The sequence below is a fragment of the Schistocerca cancellata genome, chromosome 9 (assembly GCF_023864275.1).
Source record: "Schistocerca cancellata isolate TAMUIC-IGC-003103 chromosome 9, iqSchCanc2.1, whole genome shotgun sequence".
Taxonomy (NCBI): domain Eukaryota; kingdom Metazoa; phylum Arthropoda; class Insecta; order Orthoptera; family Acrididae; genus Schistocerca; species Schistocerca cancellata.
In genome coordinates this window covers 347,264,303-347,274,620 of record NC_064634.1, presented here as the reverse complement: position 1 = coordinate 347,274,620, position 10,318 = coordinate 347,264,303, and positions in this window count along the sequence as shown.

Sequence of the window (10,318 nt, the reverse complement as noted above, 5' to 3'; positions counted from 1 at the left end):
TTCATCTGTGGTCACAAACGACTGAAAAGATCTCGTAGTTTGCACTGAAAACTGGTCAAATATTGTTCGGATCATCCGTTATGACGCCTTTCTGGTTCTACATTAAGAGTCGTGGCACTTCTCTTGCGGAGAATTACCACACAGTCAATACCAATGTTAAAGTGAGATATGCCCGTCCAGCTTCAGCAACTTATTGCACACTCAGCGATCCTATATGATCATTGTATGCACTTTTGCAGTAATTCCTGGGGTATTGGTAAATCTTGCGCTAGCACTATGCAGATCATCACCTGAACTGTCCCGACCAAAATTAAGCTCGTTTGTCCACTTGCCATCAATTGCATACGAAGAAGCAGAGTACTCCAGTGTGTTCTGAAAATCAGCATGAATTTCCCTTGCTTTCAAACTTTTTCTACGAAGTACTTAATCACTGCTCGAATATTGAGTTTTTCGAACTTCACAAATCACTACACGGGAGCAACCACACATCTCCACCCAGGGCACCGACGTGTCATTTGTTTGCTCATAAAGGACGGCATGTTATTGCGTGGGAACCTCGCTGTACTAGTGCTGAAATCTGGTGGTGATTCGGTAACTGTTCAAACTACACTTGTAAGTAATCCCTAGCAGACATCACGATCCTCTAGACTCACTTCGAGAAAATATCTGAGGCCTTTTATCTTCGCCTGAACAAAAAACTGAGCTTGATTCAACCTGAGGAGGTAATGCAACTTCGTCCTCCAACTCACTCAGGTATTCATCCAAACTGGAAGGGGGCTGTGGGATAGGTATTTCAGAGCTATGGGGCCCTGGACGTCTAGCTGAGTCAAGGTTAGGATAACATGTTTCTTTTGTTTTTTGAATTGAATCCCTTTACGTCAACTGAAAAGAAGTAGCCATCAGTGGTATGGTTTTCCTGCACAAACCATATCATAGGAATTCCAAATCTAAATGCATTTTTCTTACCCTTAAACCACAAACGAAGATCTTCTTCACATCTTCTACACACCTTATGCGGGGGGCCCATGGTTTATCTTGATGTCCAAGTTGTAATTTAAAGTAAGCAAAATAAACTTTCCGCGCAAAATCACTTATGTTTCTCAGTTGACTTTTAGTAGTGTATTCACCACAGATATAACGAAAACTGTTTGGAGAAATAACACAACCTCTTGTAGCCATGACTAGACAAAAACAACCGCACTGTTCACTTGAATAGCAATATGTCTACTGAGAGTTTCTTTTCATTTCATGCGAGATACAAATCGTCACTTACTTTGTCGCAACACGATAAAACTGAACAATAAGATTGTCTGCATTTACTTCTGGCGCCCAGGAGTTCACGGTAAAACCTGCAAGTGGTAATAAATAATAGTTAACATTGTAATTTTTTTTTAATTTAAGTTTATTTTATCGATTACAATTGATATAATTTTTAATAATTATTAAATTAAAACATAGGTTTATTACTAATGAACATAAATACTGTAATATACATAAAAACCGATGTGATAGAATTTTTGGAATACTTTGCCTGTTTTTGGAAGGTCAAAATCTATAAGCAAACGTTAAAAAATCCTTTTCAGGTTTTAGTCGCAGACCTGTGTTATTACAGAACCATATCAGAACTGAACTATGTCCTCCACAAACAGTTGATCAAACAGTTTAAGGGGACGTCGGTTTACTCACCGCCTTGTATAATTTGGAACTCCAATTACTACGGAACCATCTCTGAACTGAACTACGCCCTCCACAAATAGCTGATCAAAGGGGACATCGGTTTATTCCCGGCTTGTGTAATTTGAAAAAAAGCAAAATTATTTGTCGTCAGACCACACGTTTCACGTCATGGTGAGTTGCCAGCTTACAGCTGTTGTCCAGTTTCCGTGTTGTTTGCCTTCGCGGTGTTCACTAAGAAACTGGATGAGACGGGCCTGCGATCACTGGCAGCAGCAATTGCTGCCAAATTTATCGTTGACCTCTGTCGGTGATGCTCTGAGAGTGGTGCACCACTCCAGCAGACACGTTCTACAGTCCGAGTTGAAACGCCAACAGACCGAGAAACTTTTAACGGCATAGTCATGGTCATGTACAGACACCAGAGCTGCTTTTTTTTTATAGCGTAAACATACCTACTTTAATGATATCAAGTATTGTAAATGAAAAAGCAAAACAAATATTCACTCTAGAAATTGAATACCTTATAATAAAGAGATAACTACACTACTGTATTAACCCATGGTAAAGAATATTTAAGAAATGAAAAACTCTTGAGGATGTATAATGTAGTAAACAGAATACGCATGCTACCTAATTTCGTTGTTGCGCACCTAATTCTGTGTCAATATATACGTACTTAACATTGTAATAATGAGCTTAATTCCGTTATAATATTCTTGTGCATTGTTAAAGTTCAATTAACGTACTTTCCATTCATTTTCAGCATCGGTATCACTGTCACTAATATCTGCACAAATATTACTGGTAAATATCATAGCGGTAGGTAGAGCGATAAATTGACAAATTTCTTGGAACCAACGCAGACAAAAACGACACTAAATCGAAGTACTTTTACTATTTCCACAGCTATACCTGTCTCTACAAGAGACACCGGTGTCATCATTTTTCCTGTTCTTTGACTTTTGTTTTCCTTTGGATACTAATCTCATATTGGATCAGTCGTTTAAAGTTCAGGCCAAACTCTATTTCCTGCTTTTTTATTCTGAAATAAACTAACTTAACTTCCAGTTCTCTCGTAAGGGCAAACGGTCCACCCACTTTGCCAATGGTCACATTGTCTTTGTCACCATCATTGCGCTCTACGTAGTCTTTTAAGATACTGCATGGAACTCAGAAATGTTTAGCAGCTTTGTACATCAAACACTTTTCTTCCAAAACCTCCTGAGTAGGATTATCTTCTCTTGCGCACGTAACCCATTTTTGGGTTCTCCGTCTTCGCACATTTGCTTAGTGCTGGAGCCGTTGTTTTTGAAATGGACTGAAACCGTAAGAGTTTTTGCCGTTTTCATAAGCAAGTGATTCAACAATAAGGCATTTAAATCCGGCTATGATGACTGAGATTGTAAGTATGTTCCTTTGGTATTACAACGGCATATAAATGACTAACTACTTGAACAACTTTCCTTAATTAAAATTATTTAACAGGATCAGGGTAGCAGACGATGTATTTCTCTCCATATAACAAACAATAAACTATACGTTCCGAGCACAGCCTTCGTTCCCGCTCAGAACGTCTTTCCCATGTGAAGACATTCATGCCATTTATTGAGTAACTTTGTGTAGAAGGCCTACCTTACTTAAGGACAAAGAATGTGCCTGCTATCACAAAATAAAGTATGTCACGGAGTTAGGTATGTTTCTTTCGGGCGGGAAGGAGCGCCTGGTCCCCGGTACGAATCCGCCCGGCGGATTTGTGTCGAGTTCCGGTGAACTGGCCAGTCTGTGGATGGTATTTGGCGGTTTTCCATCTGCCTCGGCGAATGCGGGCTGGTTCCCCTTATTCCGCTTCAGTTACACTATGTCGGCGATTATTGCGCAAACAAGATCACCACGTACGCGCACACCACCATTACTCCACCACACAAATATAGGGGTTACACTCGTCTGGTGTGAGACGTTCCCTGGGGGGTCCACCGGGTGCCGAACCGCACAATAACCCTGGGTTCGGTGTGGGGCGGCGGAGGGGTGATGTGGACTGCGGTAGTCGTCGTGGGGTTGTGGACCACTGCGGCTGCTGCGGGGACGGAGCCTCTCCGTCGTTTCTAGGTCCCCGGTTGACATACAATACAATACATACAATAGGTATGCTTACACTGTTACCACAGGTAAATGTACGCTGATAAGACAAAACATTATGACCTCTGCCCACCGCGACGTTGGATGCGTGGCGTTCCTGACACGTGACGCACTAACAAAAGGATATAAGCGGAGCAGACACGGACGGGGACCACTCCTGCGAAGATATGGGCTGTAAATGGGCAAATCCATTGAGATAAGCGACTTTGATTATTGTTACGCAGAGTCTTTGAACGAGTATCTCGAAAACAGTGAAGCTGGACTGATGTTCACGTGCTGCTGTCGTGAGCACCTACTGAAAGATGTAGAAGGATAGTGAAACTACCAGTAGGTGCTAAATGGTTGGACGTCCACGACTCTTTACAGAGCCGAGCGGTCTTAGACGCTGCAGTCACGGACTGTGCGGCAGGTCCCGGCGGGGGTTCGAGTCCTCCCTCGGGCATGGGTGTGTGTGTGTTTGTCCTTAGGATAATTTAGGTTAAGTAGTGTGTAACCTTAGGGACTGATGACCTTAGCAGTTAAGTCCCATAAGATTTCACACACATTTGAACATTTTTTGAACTCTTTACAGAACGAAACCTCCTGGTAGATTAAAACTGTGTGCCGGACCGAGACTCGAACTCGGGACCTTTGCCTCTCGCGGGCAAGTGCTCTACCAAGTGACCTACCCAAGCACGACTTCATTCTAGAAACATCCCCCAGGCTGTGGCTAAGCCATGTCTCCGCAATATCCTTTCTTCCAGGAGTGCTAGTTCTATAAGGTTCGCAGGAGAGCTTCTGTGAAGTTTGGAAGGTAGGAGGCGAGATACTGGCGGAATTAAAGCTCTGAGGACGGGGCGTGAGTCGTGCTTGGGTAGCTCCGCTGGTAGAGCACTTGCCCGCGAAAGACAAAGGTCCCGAGTTCGAGTCTCGGTCCGGCGCACACATTTTTAATCTGCCAGGAAGTTTCATATCAGCGCACACTCCGCTGTAGAGTGAAAATTTCATTACAGAAACATCCCCCAGGCCGTCTTTACAGAACGTTGAGTTCGGAGACTTGTCTGTTTGTAAAGTAGGATAGACGGTAACCAGTGGCATCTCTGCCGAAAGAACAAATGCGGGTGCACCCGCAAGTGTTTCGGAGCACACTGTTCATCGTACATTGTTGAACATGGAGCTCCGTAGTAGACCACCCCTACTTCTTCACACGTTGACCCAACGACATCATCAATTACAATTGCAGCGGCACGAGATCATCGGGATTCGACCGTCTGTCAGAGAAAACGTGTCGGCCCTTCGGATGAGTCACATTTTTGCTATCCAAGGTCGATGGTCGTCTCCACAAACGATGAACGGCGGCTCGAAACGCGCAGCGCGCTACGGGCTGGTGAAAGCAGTATCACAGTGGATTGAGAAGCATTACAGTGAACTCACGTTGATGTCTCAGTGACCACATTCACCTGATCTAAATTCTATGGAAACCGTCTGAATCGCTGTCGGGCGCCATCACCGCGTATGCAAAGCAGCGGCCCGTTATTTACGCGAATTACAAGACCTGTGCGTAAACATCTAATGCTATATACCTGCACAAACCTACCAACAAACTGTTGGACCCCTGATACGCAGAATCAGTGTCGTATTTCGTTGCAAAGACGGACAAACAAACTAATAAGAAGGTGGTAATAATGTTTTTGCTCATCAGTGTATATTGTCACATAACATAATCAACAGTAATTGCGTTCAAAACCGTAAACGTGCCGTTTAACGAGAGGCTTGGTGACATGTCAAAATTATATGGATTCACGTTAAAAGTTTAATTTTGACCCTTTGGCAATAAACCTCTACTTACCGCTCGTAGTAGTAAATGTATTAATAATTCACCTAGCCTGGAAAATATTCCTAGATTACAATACGGAGTTTGCTGTCGAATAATGGGGAGACAGAAAGATGAAACTGTTAAACGTACTCGTAAAGGGGAATATGATGATACACTTGACGAACTAGTAAATTATATGAAATTATTTGGATAAGTTGTGCGTCCAGCAGTAACTCCAATAAAGGGTTTAGAATTTGTTCTCCTATTACGAATAAGGATAATTTTGCTTGTATACATTTGCTTATCTCCTCATTTATGAAATAATTATTAAATACACAAGGACATCAACAGTAATTTCTGGTAATCAAATTGACAATATATTTGCAACTGTAGATTGTCATATCGAACGTAACTTCTCACATCTTCGGTTCATCGCAAACTATCGCCCGGGTCCGTGACCAGGAAATATTATTGCTGGTTATGTTAATGAAGACAGGCGTATGCACCGCCACGCAATTTTCGAATGACCACGCTCAATTGTGGCCAGTCAGTGGAGCGTTTACCAATTTGTTCCACTCACCACGCGTCGACAGACGGACCATTGTCGAAATTAATTGGTAATGCTGTAAATTATGCCAATTAGCGGTGGCCGGGTCGCACGCCATCGCACAAAGCTTCGCTCTTTGGGACGCGCGCAGAGCAATATTACTAATTGTGACGTCGCGTGCCGGAGGAATGGTAACTGATGTGATGCGATGCACCGCGCGCGTTGCGTTAAATGCCACTCGCACCGGATTTCGTAGCTCTCGTCGCAGTAACGAAATTGTTTCTCATTGCCAGCACACCACGTATTCAGATAATTTCTGTTTACCGCGTATCTCGTTTCATCGTCGTTACATCTGTGGCTGTCTAGCTTATACCATCCGAGGTGCACCATCTGCTAAAATATATTTCGAAAATAATGTAGAAATCTCACTATCCTGGACTATGCATCCGTTCCAAATAAACAGGTTCACATACAGTTCACGATTATACGTTCTGGCTCCTGCGCAGTGAATTGAAACGACGCATAGCTTGCAATTTTCCACCAGTAAAATCATATCGAGGTTCAGTGCTGGAATAACGGCTTAATTAAGAGACGACGACGTACAATTCTTTCCAGCTCTAGTACGAGCGTTCACATCTAGACTGCAGTGAATATATGTAAGAGCTTCTGCGTTTTCTGCCTCGTCGATACAGGCTAATAAAAGGTGGTAGCAACCTGTTTATTTGACGCCCTTTCGTGATCGAGGTCAAACTATTCAGGTCACTATGCGACTTATCTCGTTAGGCAACAACGAAAAAGTATGATGATAGTATTTAGGAAGTTCGACATCAAGATATTTATCACCTGTACAAAAATGTTTGACGATGAGCGTGGTTATTGCTTTAGAATGTTGACAAAATTTTGTAAAACAGTTGCACCACTAATAAAATGTGTGAATGTCAGACATTGAAACGCATTACAAAATAAGTGCAATGGTCAGTAAGGAACAGATAAAATCATAACAGAAATGTATGGGTGATTCATAGCTTATCAAAAAATGACAAGGCAACTACTACGCAACCACTAAAATTCCACAATAAAATCGTGGGATAAAGCGATGTAGCCCTGTGGTAAGACACTGCACATGCTTTCAAGAGGACGTCAGTTCAAACACCAAGCACCGTTTTCAACAGTAGATGCAAAAGTCTTCAAGGAATAGCAGCTTAAGCGACGGGGACCAGCGATGAGTTCCAATGTCGACAGCAATTCCTGCAGTCTACGTTCAGAAGAACACCCGTACAGTTTTCGAGCGAACGTAGTACAAAGTTGCACATCTTCAGTGAGCCAAACCACACAGAGACTGGACAGTTGTTGATTGGAAGCGTATAATGTGATCAGTGGAAGTGGTTCTGTGGTGAGTTGGGTCCAGTCGTGCAATTTATCTCGAACAAGAGCCACAATGTTTATTTCTACCATCCAGATGTTGCCTTTTCTGCCACATCTTCTTGACGAGTATGCTTGGACTCTTGCGTCTGCCAATATGACAACATTCAAGAGCTTCTTGTTCTTCATCGCTGTACAAGGTGATTCAGCTGTCCGTACAGCTGTCGTTTTGAGCAGCCCACAATATTTTTGCTCACCTTCGTAAACCACGTGCAAGATTTTTATATTTTTTTCGCTCCTTACTGACAAAACATTAATCCTATAGAAAAAAATGAACACGACCTTTTGTAGGAATAATATATTTAAATTTTGTACTGGGATACGTTTTCGTTACAGCATAGTTTTCGAGTTATTCAAGAAAAACGTACAAAAGTGACCTTCAAACCCATGCCTACTCCCAGACTCAGCCCATCCCAGCCAGGATTTCTAATATGTTGTTCATGGCACTCTCTCTTACCACTGTACAAATGTGTGTGACTGCACGAATTATTTCCCACGGTAGGCTTTATTTGATCTTCATCGAGTGGCCTTATTACGCCAGCGCCTTAATCGAGCACTTATAAATTGCAAAATTGAAAAAAATGGTTCAAATGGCTCTGAGCACTATGGGACTTAACAGCTATGGTCATCAGTCCCCCAGAACTTAGAACTACTTAAACCTAACTAACCTAAGGACAGCACACAACACCCAGCCATCACGAGGCAGAGAAAATCCCTGACCCCGCCGGGAATCGAACCCGGGAACCCGGGCGTTGGAAGCGAGAACGCTACCGCACGACCACGAGATGCGGGCTGCACAATTGAGGTCTGTGTAAATTTTACCTATAGTTTTCTGAATTGTGAAACCATAAAATAAACAGTTACATCGTTGTATTTGCCGCCCTCTGACTACTAAATTACTGTGCGTGTAATGGTTAAGTTTGGATCGAACTGTCAACGTAATTAGTTTTAACGTAACGTTTACAAAAGTTATTTTTTATTCATTACCCTCACAGACACGTTTAAATTAATAATGTTAAGGAGATAGCCGACTGTGCTGGTGGCTAATAACCCAATCAGCGGAGACCAAAAAAAGTCGAATATCGGGAATAGTTCGTGTAATCGGAAATATTTGTACAAGTTTAGAAGGGAGTGCCACGAACAGTATACTAGAAATCCTGACCTGTGAGGGATGAGTGTGGGGCTGAATGTGTGTGGGAAGGTATTTTTGTACATTTTTCTTGAATAACTCGAAAACAGTGACCTCGAGCAAAAACGTATCGCACTGCAAGATTTAACTGAATTAAATTTCCTACGAAAAGTTCCTGCTCATTTTTTTTCTGTATGTCGCACAGCGATCGAGACAATATGAAAACCTCGCGCGTGGGTTATGAAAGCCAGTTATCGGTAGGGGCAACTGAATCACCCAAGTACTGTTCTTTTATGATATTTAACCATACTGCCTATACCTGTACATAGCGCATTACGAAACAAAACGTGCATGTTGGATATGTATATACACTAATGTCCAATTGCATCACGATGTAGTGTTTAACACCTTTAGACGGTATATCCGTTGCTACTGTTCGCTGTCAGCACTGCAACAGATCGTACCTGAAAGAGTTAACAACCTAGGCAGCAAGGCGAGTTTCGAATAATGTATCACAAACTCGAAAATACACCCGTGTGTTATCGCTCAGCGACAATAACCAGTTTCACTTTATATTTGATAACCGTTAATTTCATGTATATGATAAGAAATAATTATTGATTGTCCATTATTGTGCGAGTAAGTTCAGAATATTTTGTGGTATACTACTGCAATAAATTTTACAAGCACTGACATCGTACTGGAGGTAAACAAGTTTATATACAAGAAGCACTGTTCAATTTAGTAGTTTTACCTAAGTTTCTCTTTGATAATAGTCACAAATGTATTGATAATAAATCATGTTCTCATGTATGTAAACACGACGAGGAAACGCCACCTTCCTTTCGTTAGTGAATATAGTACACTTTTATAAAACTACTTTCGTCCGGTTCTTCACAATTTTCAAACCACATTGAAATAACGCTTTAATCAAAATATCGCCACATTCCGTATAACTAGATTTACTTTACGATGCGATGCAGTCTAGTTATTCATGCCGCTACAAACACACGCTGGTCGCCTCGAGTCCATGATTGCGGCAATGACCAGCTCCGGGGACAATGCCTCAAATCGAATTACAAGCTTAAAGAACTAATTTTTGATAATCATCTGTATAAATAAATCTTTATCCTCCGCAGTTTCGATCATTCAGACTCATCACTGGAAGAAAAGGCAAATATATTAGACGGAAAAGCTATTCGTTTTTCTCTCAGATATTCAGAAAGTCCTCAAGTCTTTATGAAAACATTATAATAAATGCGTTTGGTCTGTGTTATTGTTAGACCAAATAGTTGCCATTCGAGGTCGTGATGCATAGCAGATGACCATGTACAGTCAATGTGGCGTTGAGTAATATCGAAACACCTAAGAGAAAGATGAACAGCTTTTCTATGTAATGTATTCGAGTTTGCCTCCAGACATGATGGTCTGAATGACCGAAACCTAACGACTGTAGAAAGTCGCTTCACTAAAATATTAGCAAGTATAAATTACAAGCGCTTACTTAAGGTATGGTGACAGTACGCTCACAAACGGCCTTGTTCAGACGGCTGCATAAATATGTTCATGGTTTGACGAACGCTCTAGCTCGCCATCGCGGTGTCGCGAGCTT